The following is a 15,171-nucleotide window of genomic DNA, read 5'->3' as shown; positions in this document are numbered from 1 at the left end:
ACGAGGTAATCACCATTTAAAACGCACAGAGTTGGGTGAAAACGAGAGCTGCAAACTCAACCCAATGTGAGCTCCAACCACAAAACTAACAAGACAGTACATTGACCAGGGTTGATACCAACAAGATCTGTCTGTTCTTTCTTTGTCATGAAATAAACCAAAAAGCATACAGCACCTGGTATTCCCAGGCGGTCTCCAATCCAAGTACTAACCAGGCCCGACCCTGCTTAGCTTCCGAGATCAGACGAGATCGGGCGTTCTCAGGGTAGTATGGCCGTAAGCTGGCAAAGGTTGTGAAATATAGCTATACAAAAGGCGAAGGAGATCTGTTCTGGTACAAAAGATGAACCAGTTCAGTAAGGTTCCCTGAGTGAAATTAGGTTTCAAGTGGTCTGGTCATCTCGTGCTGTCAATGGCAGCTAACGAGGTAATCACCATTTAAAACGCACAGAGTTGGGTGAAAACGAGAGCTGCAAACTCAACCCGATGTGAGCTCCAACCACAAAACTAACAAGACAGTACATCGACCTCAGTTGATACCAACAAGATCTGTCTGTTCTTTCTTTGTCATGAAATAAACCAAAAAGCTTACAGCACCTGGTATTCCCAGGCGGTCTCCCATCCAAGTACTAACCAGGCCCGACCCTGCTTAGCTTCCGAGATCAGACGAGATCGGGCGTTCTCAGGGTAGTATGGCCGTAAACTGGCAAAACTTGTGAAATATAGCTATACAAAAGGCGAAGGAGATCTGTTCTGGTACAAAAGATGAACCAGTTCAGTAAGGTTCCCTGAGTGAAATTAGGTTTCAAGTGGTCTGGTCATCTCGTGCTGTCAATGGCAGCTAACGAGGTAATCACCATTTAAAACGCACAGAGTTGGGTGAAAACGAGAGCTGCAAACTCAACCCGATGTGAGCTCCAACCACAAAACTAACAAGACAGTACATCGACCTCAGTTGATACCAACAAGATCTGTCTGTTCTTTCTTTTTAATGAAATAAACCAAAAAGCTTACAGCACCTGGTATTCCCAGGCGGTCTCCCATCCAAGTACTAACCAGGCCCGACCCTGCTTAGCTTCCGAGATCAGACGAGATCGGGCGTTCTCAGGGTAGTATGGCCGTAAGCTGGCAAAGCTTGTGAAATATCGCTATACAAAAGGCGAAGGAGATCTGATCGGGCGTTCTCAGGGTAGTATGGCCGTAAGCTGGCAAAATTTGTGAAATATAGCTATACAAAAGGCGAAGGAGATCTGTTCTGGTACAAAAGACGAACCAGTTCAGTTCAGTTCAGTCAGGTTCCCTGAGGGAGTTAGGTTTCAAGTGATCTGGTCATCTCGTGCTGTCAATGGCAGCTAACGAGGTAATCACCATTTAAAACGCACAGAGTTGGGTGAAAACGAGAGCTGCAAACTCAACCCAATGTGAGCTCCAACCACAAAACTAACAAGACAGTACATTGCCCAGGGTTGATACCAACAAGATCTGTCTGTTCTTTCTTTGTCATGAAATAAACTAAAAAGCTTACAGCACCTGGTATTCCCAGGCAGTCTCCAATCCAAGTACTAACCAGGCCCGACCCTGCTTAGCTTCCGAGATCAGACGAGATCGGGCGTTCTCAGGGTAGTATGGCCGTAAGCTGGCAAAGGTTGTGAAATATAGCTATACAAAAGGCGAAGGAGATCTGTTCTGGTACAAAAGACGAACCAGTTCAGTTCAGTTCAGTCAGGTTCCCTGAGGGAAGTTAGGTTTCAAGTGGTCTGGTCATCTCGTGCTGTCAATGGCAGCTAACGAGGTAATCACCATCTAAAACGCACAGAGTTGGGTGAAAACGAGAGCTGCAAACTCAACCAAATGTTAGCTCCAACCACAAAACTAACAAGACAGTACATTGACCTCAGTTGATACCAACAAGATCTGTCTGTTCTTTCTTTGTCATGAAATAAACCAAAAAGCTTACAGCACCTGGTATTCCCAGGCGGTCTCCCATCCAAGTACTAACCAGGCCCGACCCTGCTTAGCTTCCGAGATCAGACGAGATCGGGCGTTCTCAGGGTAGTATGGCCGTAAGCTGGCAAAGGTTGTGAAATATAGCTATACAAAAGGCGAAGGAGATCGTTTCTGGTACAAAAGATGAACCAGTTCAGTAAGGTTCCCTGAGTGAAATTAGGTTTCAAGTGGTCTGGTCATCTCGTGCTGTCAATGGCAGCTAACGAGGTAATCACCATTTAAAACGCACAGAGTTGAGTGAAAACGAGAGCTGCAAACTCAACCCGATGTGAGCTCCAACCACAAAACTAACAAGACAGTACATCGACCTCAGTTGATACCAACAAGATCTGTCTGTTCTTTCTTTTTAATGAAATAAACCAAAAAGCTTACAGCACCTGGTATTCCCAGGCGGTCTCCCATCCAAGTACTAACCAGGCCCGACCATGCTTAGCTTCCGAGATCAGACGAGATCGGGCGTTCTCAGGGTAGTATGGCCGTAAGCTGGCAAAATTTGTGAAATATAGCTATACAAAAGGCGAAGGAGATCTGTTCTGGTACAAAAGACGAACCAGTTCAGTTCAGTTCAGTCAGGTTCCCTGAGGGAAGTTAGGTTTCAAGTGATCTGGTCATCTCGTGCTGTCAATGGCAGCTAACGAGGTAATCACCATTTAAAACGCACAGAGTTGGGTGAAAACGAGAGCTGCAAACTCAACCAAATGTGAGCTCCAACCACAAAACTAACAAGACAGTACATTGACCTCAGTTGATACCAACAAGATCTGTCTGTTCTTTCTTTGTCATGAAATAAACCAAAAAGCTTACAGCACCTGGTATTCCCAGGCGGTCTCCCATCCAAGTACTAACCAGGCCCGACCCTGCTTAGCTTCCGAGATCAGACGAGATCGGGCGTTCTCAGGGTAGTATGGCCGTAAGCTGGCAAAGGTTGTGAAATATAGCTATACAAAAGGCGAAGGAGATCTGTTCTGGTACAAAAGATGAACCAGTTCAGTAAGGTTCCCTGAGTGAAATTAGGTTTCAAGTGGTCTGGTCATCTCGTGCTGTCAATGGCAGCTAACGAGGTAATCACCATTTAAAACGCACAGAGTTGGGTGAAAACGAGAGCTGCAAACTCAACCCGATGTGAGCTCCAACCACAAAACTAACAAGACAGTACATCGACCTCAGTTGATACCAACAAGATCTGTCTGTTCTTTCTTTGTCATGAAATAAACCAAAAAGCTTACAGCACCTGGTATTCCCAGGCGGTCTCCCATCCAAGTACTAACCAGGCCCGACCCTGCTTAGCTTCCGAGATCAGACGAGATCGGGCGTTCTCAGGGTAGTATGGCCGTAAACTGGCAAAACTTGTGAAATATAGCTATACAAAAGGCGAAGGAGATCTGTTCTGGTACAAAAGATGAACCAGTTCAGTAAGGTTCCCTGAGTGAAATTAGGTTTCAAGTGGTCTGGTCATCTCGTGCTGTCAATGGCAGCTAACGAGGTAATCACCATTTAAAACGCACAGAGTTGGGTGAAAACGAGAGCTGCAAACTCAACCCGATGTGAGCTCCAACCACAAAACTAACAAGACAGTACATCGACCTCAGTTGATACCAACAAGATCTGTCTGTTCTTTCTTTTTAATGAAATAAACCAAAAAGCTTACAGCACCTGGTATTCCCAGGCGGTCTCCCATCCAAGTACTAACCAGGCCCGACCCTGCTTAGCTTCCGAGATCAGACGAGATCGGACGTTCTCAGGGTAGTATGGCCGTAAGCTGGCAAAGCTTGTGAAATATCGCTATACAAAAGGCGAAGGAGATCTGATCGGGCGTTCTCAGGGTAGTATGGCCGTAAGCTGGCAAAATTTGTGAAATATAGCTATACAAAAGGCGAAGGAGATCTGTTCTGGTACAAAAGACGAACCAGTTCAGTTCAGTTCAGTCAGGTTCCCTGAGGGAGTTAGGTTTCAAGTGATCTGGTCATCTCGTGCTGTCAATGGCAGCTAACGAGGTAATCACCATTTAAAACGCACAGAGTTGGGTGAAAACGAGAGCTGCAAACTCAACCCAATGTGAGCTCCAACCACAAAACTAACAAGACAGTACATTGCCCAGGGTTGATACCAACAAGATCTGTCTGTTCTTTCTTTGTCATGAAATAAACTAAAAAGCTTACAGCACCTGGTATTCCCAGGCAGTCTCCAATCCAAGTACTAACCAGGCCCGACCCTGCTTAGCTTCCGAGATCAGACGAGATCGGGCGTTCTCAGGGTAGTATGGCCGTAAGCTGGCAAAGGTTGTGAAATATAGCTATACAAAAGGCGAAGGAGATCTGTTCTGGTACAAAAGACGAACCAGTTCAGTTCAGTTCAGTCAGGTTCCCTGAGGGAAGTTAGGTTTCAAGTGGTCTGGTCATCTCGTGCTGTCAATGGCAGCTAACGAGGTAATCACCATCTAAAACGCACAGAGTTGGGTGAAAACGAGAGCTGCAAACTCAACCAAATGTTAGCTCCAACCACAAAACTAACAAGACAGTACATTGACCTCAGTTGATACCAACAAGATCTGTCTGTTCTTTCTTTGTCATGAAATAAACCAAAAAGCTTACAGCACCTGGTATTCCCAGGCGGTCTCCCATCCAAGTACTAACCAGGCCCGACCCTGCTTAGCTTCCAAGATCAGACGAGATCGGGCGTTCTCAGGGTAGTATGGCCGTAAGCTGGCAAAGGTTGTGAAATATAGCTATACAAAAGGCGAAGGAGATCGTTTCTGGTACAAAAGATGAACCAGTTCAGTAAGGTTCCCTGAGTGAAATTAGGTTTCAAGTGGTCTGGTCATCTCGTGCTGTCAATGGCAGCTAACGAGGTAATCACCATTTAAAACGCACAGAGTTGAGTGAAAACGAGAGCTGCAAACTCAACCCGATGTGAGCTCCAACCACAAAACTAACAAGACAGTACATCGACCTCAGTTGATACCAACAAGATCTGTCTGTTCTTTCTTTTTAATGAAATAAACCAAAAAGCTTACAGCACCTGGTATTCCCAGGCGGTCTCCCATCCAAGTACTAACCAGGCCCGACCATGCTTAGCTTCCGAGATCAGACGAGATCGGGCGTTCTCAGGGTAGTATGGCCGTAAGCTGGCAAAATTTGTGAAATATAGCTATACAAAAGGCGAAGGAGATCTGTTCTGGTACAAAAGACGAACCAGTTCAGTTCAGTTCAGTCAGGTTCCCTGAGGGAAGTTAGGTTTCAAGTGATCTGGTCATCTCGTGCTGTCAATGGCAGCTAACGAGGTAATCACCATTTAAAACGCACAGAGTTGGGTGAAAACGAGAGCTGCAAACTCAACCAAATGTGAGCTCCAACCACAAAACTAACAAGACAGTACATTGACCTCAGTTGATACCAACAAGATCTGTCTGTTCTTTCTTTGTCATGAAATAAACCAAAAAGCTTACAGCACCTGGTATTCCCAGGCGGTCTCCCATCCAAGTACTAACCAGGCCCGACCCTGCTTAGCTTCCGAGATCAGACGAGATCGGGCGTTCTCAGGGTAGTATGGCCGTAAGCTGGCAAAGGTTGTGAAATATAGCTATACAAAAGGCGAAGGAGATCTGTTCTGGTACAAAAGACGAACCAGTTCACTTCAGTTCAGTCAGGTTCCCTGAGGGAAGTTAGGTTTCAAGTGGTCTGGTCATCTCGTGCTGTCAATGGCAGCTAACGAGGTAATCACCATCTAAAACGCACAGAGTTGGGTGAAAACGAGAGCTGCAAACTCAACCAAATGTGAGCTCCAACCACAAAACTAACAAGACAGTACATCGACCTCAGTTGATACCAACAAGATCTGTCTGTTCTTTCTTTTTAATGAAATAAACCAAAAAGCTTACAGCACCTGGTATTCCCAGGCGGTCTCCCATCCAAGTACTAACCAGGCCCGACCATGCTTAGCTTCCGAAATCAGACGAGATCGGGCGTTCTCAGGGTAGTATGGCCGTAAGCTGGCAAAGGTTGTGAAATATAGCTATACAAAAGGCGAAGGAGATCTGTTCTGGTACAAAAGACGAACCAGTTCAGTTCAGTTCAGTCAGGTTCCCTGAGGGAAGTTAGGTTTCAAGTGGTCTGGTCATCTCGTGCTGTCAATGGCAGCTAACGAGGTAATCACCATCTAAAACGCACAGAGTTGGGTGAAAACGAGAGCTGCAAACTCAACCAAATGTGAGCTCCAACCACAAAACTAACAAGACAGTACATCGACCTCAGTTGATACCAACAAGATCTGTCTGTTCTTTCTTTTTAATGAAATAAACCAAAAAGCTTACAGCACCTGGTATTCCCAGGCGGTCTCCCATCCAAGTACTAACCAGGCCCGACCATGCTTAGCTTCCGAGATCAGACGAGATCGGGCGTTCTCAGGGTAGTATGGCCGTAAGCTGGCAAAATTTGTGAAATATAGCTATACAAAAGGCGAAGGAGATCTGTTCTGGTACAAAAGACGAACCAGTTCAGTTCAGTTCAGTCAGGTTCCCTGAGGGAAGTTAGGTTTCAAGTGATCTGGTCATCTCGTGCTGTCAATGGCAGCTAACGAGGTAATCACCATTTAAAACGCACAGAGTTGGGTGAAAACGAGAGCTGCAAACTCAACCAAATGTGAGCTCCAACCACAAAACTAACAAGACAGTACATTGACCTCAGTTGATACCAACAAGATCTGTCTGTTCTTTCTTTGTCATGAAATAAACCAAAAAGCTTACAGCACCTGGTATTCCCAGGCGGTCTCCCATCCAAGTACTAACCAGGCCCGACCCTGCTTAGCTTCCGAGATCAGACGAGATCGGGCGTTCTCAGGGTAGTATGGCCGTAAGCTGGCAAAGGTTGTGAAATATAGCTATACAAAAGGCGAAGGAGATCTGTTCTGGTACAAAAGATGAACCAGTTCAGTAAGGTTCCCTGAGTGAAATTAGGTTTCAAGTGGTCTGGTCATCTCGTGCTGTCAATGGCAGCTAACGAGGTAATCACCATTTAAAACGCACAGAGTTGGGTGAAAACGAGAGCTGCAAACTCAACCCGATGTGAGCTCCAACCACAAAACTAACAAGACAGTACATCGACCTCAGTTGATACCAACAAGATCTGTCTGTTCTTTCTTTGTCATGAAATAAACCAAAAAGCTTACAGCACCTGGTATTCCCAGGCGGTCTCCCATCCAAGTACTAACCAGGCCCGACCCTGCTTAGCTTCCGAGATCAGACGAGATCGGGCGTTCTCAGGGTAGTATGGCCGTAAACTGGCAAAACTTGTGAAATATAGCTATACAAAAGGCGAAGGAGATCTGTTCTGGTACAAAAGATGAACCAGTTCAGTAAGGTTCCCTGAGTGAAATTAGGTTTCAAGTGGTCTGGTCATCTCGTGCTGTCAATGGCAGCTAACGAGGTAATCACCATTTAAAACGCACAGAGTTGGGTGAAAACGAGAGCTGCAAACTCAACCCGATGTGAGCTCCAACCACAAAACTAACAAGACAGTACATCGACCTCAGTTGATACCAACAAGATCTGTCTGTTCTTTCTTTTTAATGAAATAAACCAAAAAGCTTACAGCACCTGGTATTCCCAGGCGGTCTCCCATCCAAGTACTAACCAGGCCCGACCCTGCTTAGCTTCCGAGATCAGACGAGATCGGGCGTTCTCAGGGTAGTATGGCCGTAAGCTGGCAAAGCTTGTGAAATATCGCTATACAAAAGGCGAAGGAGATCTGATCGGGCGTTCTCAAGGTAGTATGGCCGTAAGCTGGCAAAACTTGTGAAATATAGCTATACAAAGGGGAATGAGATCTGTTCTGGTACAAAAGACGAACCAGTTCACTTCAGTTCAGTCAGGTTCCCTGAGGGAAGTTAGGTTTCAAGTGGTCTGGTCATCTCGTGCTGTCAATGGCAGCTAACGAGGTAATCACCATCTAAAACGCACAGAGTTGGGTGAAAACGAGAGCTGCAAACTCAACCAAATGTGAGCTCCAACCACAAAACTAACAAGACAGTACATCGACCTCAGTTGATACCAACAAGATCTGTCTGTTCTTTCTTTTTAATGAAATAAACCAAAAAGCTTACAGCACCTGGTATTCCCAGGCGGTCTCCCATCCAAGTACTAACCAGGCCCGACCATGCTTAGCTTCCGAGATCAGACGAGATCGGGCGTTCTCAGGGTAGTATGGCCGTAAGCTGGCAAAATTTGTGAAATATAGCTATACAAAAGGCGAAGGAGATCTGTTCTGGTACAAAAGACGAACCAGTTCAGTTCAGTTCAGTCAGGTTCCCTGAGGGAAGTTAGGTTTCAAGTGATCTGGTCATCTCGTGCTGTCAATGGCAGCTAACGAGGTAATCACCATTTAAAACGCACAGAGTTGGGTGAAAACGAGAGCTGCAAACTCAACCCAATGTGAGCTCCAACCACAAAACTAACAAGACAGTACATTGACCAGGGTTGATACCAACAAGATCTGTCTGTTCTTTCTTTGTCATGAAATAAACCAAAAAGCTTACAGCACCTGGTATTCCCAGGCGGTCTCCAATCCAAGTACTAACCAGGCCCGACCCTGCTTAGCTTCCGAGATCAGACGAGATCGGGCGTTCTCAGGGTAGTATGGCCGTAAGCTGGCAAAGGTTGTGAAATATAGCTATACAAAAGGCGAAGGAGATCTGTTCTGGTACAAAAGACGAACCAGTTCAGTTCAGTTCAGTCAGGTTCCCTGAGGGAAGTTAGGTTTCAAGTGGTCTGGTCATCTCGTGCTGTCAATGGCAGCTAACGAGGTAATCACCATCTAAAACGCACAGAGTTGGGTGAAAACGAGAGCTGCAAACTCAACCAAATGTGAGCTCCAACCACAAAACTAACAAGACAGTACATTGACCTCAGTTGATACCAACAAGATCTGTCTGTTCTTTCTTTGTCATGAAATAAACCAAAAAGCTTACAGCACCTGGTATTCCCAGGCGGTCTCCCATCCAAGTACTAACCAGGCCCGACCCTGCTTAGCTTCCGAGATCAGACGAGATCGGGCGTTCTCAGGGTAGTATGGCCGTAAGCTGGCAAAGGTTGTGAAATATAGCTATACAAAAGGCGAAGGAGATCTGTTCTGGTACAAAAGACGAACCAGTTCAGTTCAGTTCAGTCAGGTTCCCTGAGGGAAGTTAGGTTTCAAGTGGTCTGGTCATCTCGTGCTGTCAATGGCAGCTAACGAGGTAATCACCATCTAAAACGCACAGAGTTGGGTGAAAACGAGAGCTGCAAACTCAACCAAATGTGAGCTCCAACCACAAAACTAACAAGACAGTACATTGACCTCAGTTGATACCAACAAGATCTGTCTGTTCTTTCTTTGTCATGAAATAAACCAAAAAGCTTACAGCACCTGGTATTCCCAGGCGGTCTCCCATCCAAGTACTAACCAGGCCCGACCCTGCTTAGCTTCCGAGATCAGACGAGATCGGGCGTTCTCAAGGTAGTATGGCCGTAAGCTGGCAACATTTGTGAAATATAGCTATACAAAAGGCGAAGGAGATCTGTTCAGGTACAAAAGACGAACCAGTTCAGTTCAGTTCAGTCAGGTTCCCTGAGGGAAGTTAGGTTTCAAGTGATCTGGTCATCTCGTGCTGTCAATGGCAGCTAACGAGGTAATCACCATTTAAAACGCACAGAGTTGGGTGAAAACGAGAGCTGCAAACTCAACCCAATGTGAGCTCCAACCACAAAACTAACAAGACAGTACATTGACCAGGGTTGATACCAAAAAGATCTGTCTGTTCTTTCTTTGTCATGAAATAAACCAAAAAGCTTACAGCACCTGGTATTCCCAGGCGGTCTCCAATCCAAGTACTAACCAGGCCCGACCCTGCTTAGCTTCCGAGATCAGACGAGATCAGGCGTTCTCAGGGTAGTATGGCCGTAAGCTGGCAAAGGTTGTGAAATATAGCTATACAAAAGGCGAAGGAGATCTGTTCTGGTACAAAAGATGAACCAGTTCAGTAAGGTTCCCTGAGTGAAATTAGGTTTCAAGTGGTCTGGTCATCTCGTGCTGTCAATGGCAGCTAACGAGGTAATGACCATTTAAAACGCACAGAGTTGGGTGAAAACGAGAGCTGCAAACTCAACCCGATGTGAGCTCCAACCACAAAACTAACAAGACAGTACATCGACCTCAGTTGATACCAACAAGATCTGTCTGTTCTTTCTTTTTAATGAAATAAACCAAAAAGCTTACAGCACCTGGTATTCCCAGGCGGTCTCCCATCCAAGTACTAACCAGGCCCGACCATGCTTAGCTTCCGAGATCAGACGAGATCGGGCGTTCTCAGGGTAGTATGGCCGTAAACTGGCAAAATTTGTGAAATATAGCTATACAAAAGGCGAAGGAGATCTGTTCTGGTACAAAAGACGAACCAGTTCAGTTCAGTCAGGTTCCCTGAGTGAAATTAGGTTTCAAGTGGTCTGGTCATCTCGTGCTGTCAATGGCAGCTAACGAGGTAATCACCATTTAAAACGCACAGAGTTGGGTGAAAACGAGAGCTGCAAACTCAACCCGATGTGAGCTCCAACCACAAAACTAACAAGACAATACATTGACCTCAGTTGATACCAACAAGATCTGTCTGTTCTTTCTTTGTCATGAAATAAACCAAAAAGCTTACAGCACCTGGTATTCCCAGGCGGTCTCCCATCCAAGTACTAACCAGGCCCGACCCTGCTTAGCTTCCGAGATCAGACGAGATCGGGCGTTCTCAGGGTAGTATGGCCGTAAGCTGGCAAAGCTTGTGAAATATCGCTATACAAAAGGCGAAGGAGATCTGATCGGGCGTTCTCAGGGTAGTATGGCCGTAAGCTGGCAAAACTTGTGAAATATAGCTATACAAAGGGGAATGAGATCTGTTCTGGTACAAAAGACGAACCAGTTCACTTCAGTTCAGTTCAGTAAGGTTCCCTGAGGGAAATTAGGTTTCAAGTGGTCTGGTCATCTCGTGCTGTCAATGGCAGCTAACGAGGTAATCACCATTTAAAACGCACAGAGTTGGGTGAAAACGAGAGCTGCAAACTCAACCCGATGTGAGCTCCAACCACAAAACTAACAAGACAGTACATCGACCTCAGTTGATACCAACAAGATCTGTCTGTTCTTTCTTTTTAATGAAATAAACCAAAAAGCTTACAGCACCTGGTATTCCCAGGCGGTCTCCCATCCAAGTACTAACCAGGCCCGACCCTGCTTAGCTTCCGAGATCAGACGAGATCAGGCGTTCTCAGGGTAGTATGGCCGTAAGCTGGCAAAGGTTGTGAAATATAGCTATACAAAAGGCGAAGGAGATCTGTTCTGGTACAAAAGACGAACCAGTTCAGTTCAGTTCAGTCAGGTTCCCTGAGGGAAGTTAGGTTTCAAGTGGTCTGGTCATCTCGTGCTGTCAATGGCAGCTAACGAGGTAATCACCATTTAAAACGCACAGAGTTGGGTGAAAACGAGAGCTGCAAACTCAACCCAATGTGAGCTCCAACCACAAAACTAACAAGACAGTACATTGCCCAGGGTTGATACCAACAAGATCTGTCTGTTCTTTCTTTGTCATGAAATAAACCAAAAAGCTTACAGCACCTGGTATTCCCAGGCGGTCTCCCATCCAAGTACTAACCAGGCCCGACCCTGCTTAGCTTCCGAGATCAGACGAGATCGGGCGTTCTCAAGGTAGTATGGCCGTAAGCTGGCAACATTTGTGAAATATAGCTATACAAAAGGCGAAGGAGATCTGTTCAGGTACAAAAGACGAACCAGTTCAGTTCAGTTCAGTCAGGTTCCCTGAGGGAAGTTAGGTTTCAAGTGATCTGGTCATCTCGTGCTGTCAATGGCAGCTAACGAGGTAATCACCATTTAAAACGCACAGAGTTGGGTGAAAACGAGAGCTGCAAACTCAACCCAATGTGAGCTCCAACCACAAAACTAACAAGACAGTACATTGACCAGGGTTGATACCAAAAAGATCTGTCTGTTCTTTCTTTGTCATGAAATAAACCAAAAAGCTTACAGCACCTGGTATTCCCAGGCGGTCTCCAATCCAAGTACTAACCAGGTCCGACCCTGCTTAGCTTCCGAGATCAGACGAGATCAGGCGTTCTCAGGGTAGTATGGCCGTAAGCTGGGAAAGGTTGTGAAATATAGCTATACAAAAGGCGAAGGAGATCTGTTCTGGTACAAAAGATGAACCAGTTCAGTAAGGTTCCCTGAGTGAAATTAGGTTTCAAGTGGTCTGGTCATCTCGTGCTGTCAATGGCAGCTAACGAGGTAATGACCATTTAAAACGCACAGAGTTGGGTGAAAACGAGAGCTGCAAACTCAACCCGATGTGAGCTCCAACCACAAAACTAACAAGACAGTACATCGACCTCAGTTGATACCAACAAGATCTGTCTGTTCTTTCTTTTTAATGAAATAAACCAAAAAGCTTACAGCACCTGGTATTCCCAGGCGGTCTCCCATCCAAGTACTAACCAGGCCCGACCATGCTTAGCTTCCGAGATCAGACGAGATCGGGCGTTCTCAGGGTAGTATGGCCGTAAGCTGGCAAAATTTGTGAAATATAGCTATACAAAAGGCGAAGGAGATCTGTTCTGGTACAAAAGACGAACCAGTTCAGTTCAGTCAGGTTCCCTGAGTGAAATTAGGTTTCAAGTGGTCTGGTCATCTCGTGCTGTCAATGGCAGCTAACGAGGTAATCACCATTTAAAACGCACAGAGTTGGGTGAAAACGAGAGCTGCAAACTCAACCCGATGTGAGCTCCAACCACAAAACTAACAAGACAATACATTGACCTCAGTTGATACCAACAAGATCTGTCTGTTCTTTCTTTGTCATGAAATAAACCAAAAAGCTTACAGCACCTGGTATTCCCAGGCGGTCTCCCATCCAAGTACTAACCAGGCCCGACCCTGCTTAGCTTCCGAGATCAGACGAGATCGGGCGTTCTCAGGGTAGTATGGCCGTAAGCTGGCAAAGCTTGTGAAATATCGCTATACAAAAGGCGAAGGAGATCTGATCGGGCGTTCTCAGGGTAGTATGGCCGTAAGCTGGCAAAACTTGTGAAATATAGCTATACAAAGGGGAATGAGATCTGTTCTGGTACAAAAGACGAACCAGTTCACTTCAGTTCAGTTCAGTAAGGTTCCCTGAGGGAAATTAGGTTTCAAGTGGTCTGGTCATCTCGTGCTGTCAATGGCAGCTAACGAGGTAATCACCATTTAAAACGCACAGAGTTGGGTGAAAACGAGAGCTGCAAACTCAACCCGATGTGAGCTCCAACCACAAAACTAACAAGACAGTACATCGACCTCAGTTGATACCAACAAGATCTGTCTGTTCTTTCTTTTTAATGAAATAAACCAAAAAGCTTACAGCACCTGGTATTCCCAGGCGGTCTCCCATCCAAGTACTAACCAGGCCCGACCCTGCTTAGCTTCCGAGATCAGACGAGATCAGGCGTTCTCAGGGTAGTATGGCCGTAAGCTGGCAAAGGTTGTGAAATATAGCTATACAAAAGGCGAAGGAGATCTGTTCTGGTACAAAAGACGAACCAGTTCAGTTCAGTTCAGTCAGGTTCCCTGAGGGAAGTTAGGTTTCAAGTGGTCTGGTCATCTCGTGCTGTCAATGGCAGCTAACGAGGTAATCACCATTTAAAACGCACAGAGTTGGGTGAAAACGAGAGCTGCAAACTCAACCCAATGTGAGCTCCAACCACAAAACTAACAAGACAGTACATTGCCCAGGGTTGATACCAACAAGATCTGTCTGTTCTTTCTTTGTCATGAAATAAACTAAAAAGCTTACAGCACCTGGTATTCCCAGGCAGTCTCCAATCCAAGTACTAACCAGGCCCGACCCTGCTTAGCTTCCGAGATCAGACGAGATCGGGCGTTCTCAGGGTAGTATGGCCGTAAGCTGGCAAAGGTTGTGAAATATAGCTATACAAAAGGCGAAGGAGATCTGTTCTGGTACAAAAGACGAACCAGTTCAGTTCAGTTCAGTCAGGTTCCCTGAGGGAAGTTAGGTTTCAAGTGGTCTGGTCATCTCGTGCTGTCAATGGCAGCTAACGAGGTAATCACCATCTAAAACGCACAGAGTTGGGTGAAAACGAGAGCTGCAAACTCAACCAAATGTGAGCTCCAACCACAAAACTAACAAGACAGTACATTGACCTCAGTTGATACCAACAAGATCTGTCTGTTCTTTCTTTGTCATGAAATAAACCAAAAAGCTTACAGCACCTGGTATTCCCAGGCGGTCTCCCATCCAAGTACTAACCAGGCCCGACCCTGCTTAGCTTCCGAGATCAGACGAGATCGGGCATTCTCAGGGTAGTATGGCCGTAAGCTGGCAAAACTTGTGAAATATAGCTATACAAAAGGCGAAGGAGATCTGATCGGGCGTTCTCAGGGTAGTATGGCCGTAAGCTGGCAAAATTTGTGAAATATAGCTATACAAAAGGCGAAGGAGATCTGTTCTGGTACAAAAGACGAACCAGTTCAGTTCAGTTCAGTCAGGTTCCCTGAGGGAAGTTAGGTTTCAAGTGGTCTGGTCATCTCGTGCTGTCAATGGCAGCTAACGAGGTAATCACCATCTAAAACGCACAGAGTTGGGTGAAAACGAGAGCTGCAAACTCAACCAAATGTGAGCTCCAACCACAAAACTAACAAGACAGTACATTGACCTCAGTTGATACCAACAAGATCTGTCTGTTCTTTCTTTGTCATGAAATAAACCAAAAAGCTTACAGCACCTGGTATTCCCAGGCGGTCTCCCATCCAAGTACTAACCAGGCCCGACCCTGCTTAGCTTCCGAGATCAGACGAGATCGGGCGTTCTCAGGGTAGTATGGCCGTAAGCTGGCAAAGGTTGTGAAATATAGCTATACAAAAGGCGAAGGAGATGTGTACAAAAGACGAACCAGTTCAGTTCAGTTCAGTCAGGTTCCCTGAGGGAAGTTAGGTTTCAAGTGATCTGGTCATCTCGTGCTGTCAATGGCAGCTAACGAGGTAATCACCATTTAAAACGCACAGAGTTGGGTGAAAACGAGAGCTGCAAACTCAACCCAATGTGAGCTCCAACCACAAAACTAACAAGACAGTACATTGACCAGGGTTG

General features: G+C 45.9%; 34 non-coding genes across 34 annotated transcripts; all 34 read right to left on the bottom strand.

Annotated features, from left to right (window-relative positions):
• Nucleotides 1-163: 163 nt before the first annotated feature.
• LOC130925402 (5S ribosomal RNA) lies at nt 164-282 on the bottom strand. The gene has a single exon (XR_009065683.1). It is a non-coding gene; the product is annotated as a 5S ribosomal RNA (ribosomal RNA).
• Nucleotides 283-585: 303 nt separating this feature from the next.
• Nucleotides 586-704, bottom strand: LOC130924646 (5S ribosomal RNA). The gene has a single exon (XR_009064947.1). It is a non-coding gene; the product is annotated as a 5S ribosomal RNA (ribosomal RNA).
• A 303-nt stretch (nt 705-1,007) lies between these two features.
• Nucleotides 1,008-1,126, bottom strand: LOC130925888 (5S ribosomal RNA). Its single transcript, XR_009065918.1, has one exon. It is a non-coding gene; the product is annotated as a 5S ribosomal RNA (ribosomal RNA).
• Nucleotides 1,127-1,518: 392 nt separating this feature from the next.
• Nucleotides 1,519-1,637, bottom strand: LOC130925152 (5S ribosomal RNA). The gene has a single exon (XR_009065440.1). It is a non-coding gene; the product is annotated as a 5S ribosomal RNA (ribosomal RNA).
• A 313-nt stretch (nt 1,638-1,950) lies between these two features.
• Nucleotides 1,951-2,069, bottom strand: LOC130925887 (5S ribosomal RNA). The gene has a single exon (XR_009065917.1). It is a non-coding gene; the product is annotated as a 5S ribosomal RNA (ribosomal RNA).
• Nucleotides 2,070-2,372: 303 nt separating this feature from the next.
• LOC130924911 (5S ribosomal RNA) lies at nt 2,373-2,491 on the bottom strand. The gene has a single exon (XR_009065208.1). It is a non-coding gene; the product is annotated as a 5S ribosomal RNA (ribosomal RNA).
• Nucleotides 2,492-2,804: 313 nt separating this feature from the next.
• LOC130925886 (5S ribosomal RNA) lies at nt 2,805-2,923 on the bottom strand. Its single transcript, XR_009065916.1, has one exon. It is a non-coding gene; the product is annotated as a 5S ribosomal RNA (ribosomal RNA).
• A 303-nt stretch (nt 2,924-3,226) lies between these two features.
• Nucleotides 3,227-3,345, bottom strand: LOC130924644 (5S ribosomal RNA). The gene has a single exon (XR_009064945.1). It is a non-coding gene; the product is annotated as a 5S ribosomal RNA (ribosomal RNA).
• Nucleotides 3,346-3,648: 303 nt separating this feature from the next.
• Nucleotides 3,649-3,767, bottom strand: LOC130924834 (5S ribosomal RNA). The gene has a single exon (XR_009065131.1). It is a non-coding gene; the product is annotated as a 5S ribosomal RNA (ribosomal RNA).
• Nucleotides 3,768-4,159: 392 nt separating this feature from the next.
• Nucleotides 4,160-4,278, bottom strand: LOC130925151 (5S ribosomal RNA). The gene has a single exon (XR_009065439.1). It is a non-coding gene; the product is annotated as a 5S ribosomal RNA (ribosomal RNA).
• Nucleotides 4,279-4,591: 313 nt separating this feature from the next.
• Nucleotides 4,592-4,710, bottom strand: LOC130924836 (5S ribosomal RNA). The gene has a single exon (XR_009065133.1). It is a non-coding gene; the product is annotated as a 5S ribosomal RNA (ribosomal RNA).
• A 303-nt stretch (nt 4,711-5,013) lies between these two features.
• LOC130924910 (5S ribosomal RNA) lies at nt 5,014-5,132 on the bottom strand. Its single transcript, XR_009065207.1, has one exon. It is a non-coding gene; the product is annotated as a 5S ribosomal RNA (ribosomal RNA).
• Nucleotides 5,133-5,445: 313 nt separating this feature from the next.
• LOC130925884 (5S ribosomal RNA) lies at nt 5,446-5,564 on the bottom strand. The gene has a single exon (XR_009065915.1). It is a non-coding gene; the product is annotated as a 5S ribosomal RNA (ribosomal RNA).
• Nucleotides 5,565-5,877: 313 nt separating this feature from the next.
• LOC130925307 (5S ribosomal RNA) lies at nt 5,878-5,996 on the bottom strand. Its single transcript, XR_009065590.1, has one exon. It is a non-coding gene; the product is annotated as a 5S ribosomal RNA (ribosomal RNA).
• Nucleotides 5,997-6,309: 313 nt separating this feature from the next.
• LOC130924908 (5S ribosomal RNA) lies at nt 6,310-6,428 on the bottom strand. The gene has a single exon (XR_009065205.1). It is a non-coding gene; the product is annotated as a 5S ribosomal RNA (ribosomal RNA).
• Nucleotides 6,429-6,741: 313 nt separating this feature from the next.
• On the bottom strand, nt 6,742-6,860 carry LOC130925883 (5S ribosomal RNA). Its single transcript, XR_009065914.1, has one exon. It is a non-coding gene; the product is annotated as a 5S ribosomal RNA (ribosomal RNA).
• A 303-nt stretch (nt 6,861-7,163) lies between these two features.
• On the bottom strand, nt 7,164-7,282 carry LOC130924643 (5S ribosomal RNA). The gene has a single exon (XR_009064944.1). It is a non-coding gene; the product is annotated as a 5S ribosomal RNA (ribosomal RNA).
• A 303-nt stretch (nt 7,283-7,585) lies between these two features.
• LOC130925881 (5S ribosomal RNA) lies at nt 7,586-7,704 on the bottom strand. The gene has a single exon (XR_009065912.1). It is a non-coding gene; the product is annotated as a 5S ribosomal RNA (ribosomal RNA).
• A 392-nt stretch (nt 7,705-8,096) lies between these two features.
• LOC130924907 (5S ribosomal RNA) lies at nt 8,097-8,215 on the bottom strand. Its single transcript, XR_009065204.1, has one exon. It is a non-coding gene; the product is annotated as a 5S ribosomal RNA (ribosomal RNA).
• A 313-nt stretch (nt 8,216-8,528) lies between these two features.
• LOC130925239 (5S ribosomal RNA) lies at nt 8,529-8,647 on the bottom strand. Its single transcript, XR_009065525.1, has one exon. It is a non-coding gene; the product is annotated as a 5S ribosomal RNA (ribosomal RNA).
• Nucleotides 8,648-8,960: 313 nt separating this feature from the next.
• On the bottom strand, nt 8,961-9,079 carry LOC130925880 (5S ribosomal RNA). The gene has a single exon (XR_009065911.1). It is a non-coding gene; the product is annotated as a 5S ribosomal RNA (ribosomal RNA).
• Nucleotides 9,080-9,392: 313 nt separating this feature from the next.
• On the bottom strand, nt 9,393-9,511 carry LOC130924676 (5S ribosomal RNA). The gene has a single exon (XR_009064975.1). It is a non-coding gene; the product is annotated as a 5S ribosomal RNA (ribosomal RNA).
• Nucleotides 9,512-9,824: 313 nt separating this feature from the next.
• Nucleotides 9,825-9,943, bottom strand: LOC130925377 (5S ribosomal RNA). The gene has a single exon (XR_009065657.1). It is a non-coding gene; the product is annotated as a 5S ribosomal RNA (ribosomal RNA).
• A 303-nt stretch (nt 9,944-10,246) lies between these two features.
• LOC130925154 (5S ribosomal RNA) lies at nt 10,247-10,365 on the bottom strand. The gene has a single exon (XR_009065442.1). It is a non-coding gene; the product is annotated as a 5S ribosomal RNA (ribosomal RNA).
• Nucleotides 10,366-10,673: 308 nt separating this feature from the next.
• Nucleotides 10,674-10,792, bottom strand: LOC130925879 (5S ribosomal RNA). Its single transcript, XR_009065910.1, has one exon. It is a non-coding gene; the product is annotated as a 5S ribosomal RNA (ribosomal RNA).
• Nucleotides 10,793-11,189: 397 nt separating this feature from the next.
• On the bottom strand, nt 11,190-11,308 carry LOC130924779 (5S ribosomal RNA). The gene has a single exon (XR_009065078.1). It is a non-coding gene; the product is annotated as a 5S ribosomal RNA (ribosomal RNA).
• Nucleotides 11,309-11,621: 313 nt separating this feature from the next.
• Nucleotides 11,622-11,740, bottom strand: LOC130924674 (5S ribosomal RNA). Its single transcript, XR_009064974.1, has one exon. It is a non-coding gene; the product is annotated as a 5S ribosomal RNA (ribosomal RNA).
• A 313-nt stretch (nt 11,741-12,053) lies between these two features.
• On the bottom strand, nt 12,054-12,172 carry LOC130925507 (5S ribosomal RNA). The gene has a single exon (XR_009065782.1). It is a non-coding gene; the product is annotated as a 5S ribosomal RNA (ribosomal RNA).
• A 303-nt stretch (nt 12,173-12,475) lies between these two features.
• Nucleotides 12,476-12,594, bottom strand: LOC130924906 (5S ribosomal RNA). Its single transcript, XR_009065203.1, has one exon. It is a non-coding gene; the product is annotated as a 5S ribosomal RNA (ribosomal RNA).
• A 308-nt stretch (nt 12,595-12,902) lies between these two features.
• On the bottom strand, nt 12,903-13,021 carry LOC130925878 (5S ribosomal RNA). Its single transcript, XR_009065909.1, has one exon. It is a non-coding gene; the product is annotated as a 5S ribosomal RNA (ribosomal RNA).
• A 397-nt stretch (nt 13,022-13,418) lies between these two features.
• Nucleotides 13,419-13,537, bottom strand: LOC130924778 (5S ribosomal RNA). The gene has a single exon (XR_009065077.1). It is a non-coding gene; the product is annotated as a 5S ribosomal RNA (ribosomal RNA).
• Nucleotides 13,538-13,850: 313 nt separating this feature from the next.
• LOC130925150 (5S ribosomal RNA) lies at nt 13,851-13,969 on the bottom strand. Its single transcript, XR_009065438.1, has one exon. It is a non-coding gene; the product is annotated as a 5S ribosomal RNA (ribosomal RNA).
• Nucleotides 13,970-14,282: 313 nt separating this feature from the next.
• LOC130924697 (5S ribosomal RNA) lies at nt 14,283-14,401 on the bottom strand. The gene has a single exon (XR_009064996.1). It is a non-coding gene; the product is annotated as a 5S ribosomal RNA (ribosomal RNA).
• Nucleotides 14,402-14,794: 393 nt separating this feature from the next.
• LOC130925877 (5S ribosomal RNA) lies at nt 14,795-14,913 on the bottom strand. Its single transcript, XR_009065908.1, has one exon. It is a non-coding gene; the product is annotated as a 5S ribosomal RNA (ribosomal RNA).
• Between the last annotated feature and the right edge of the window lie 258 nt (nt 14,914-15,171).

This window comes from Corythoichthys intestinalis, chromosome 11 (genome assembly GCF_030265065.1).
Source record: "Corythoichthys intestinalis isolate RoL2023-P3 chromosome 11, ASM3026506v1, whole genome shotgun sequence".
NCBI classification, from domain to species: Eukaryota; Metazoa; Chordata; class Actinopteri; order Syngnathiformes; family Syngnathidae; genus Corythoichthys; species Corythoichthys intestinalis.
Note: the sequence above shows the minus strand (reverse complement) of the source record. Positions and strands in the feature narration are given on the sequence as shown.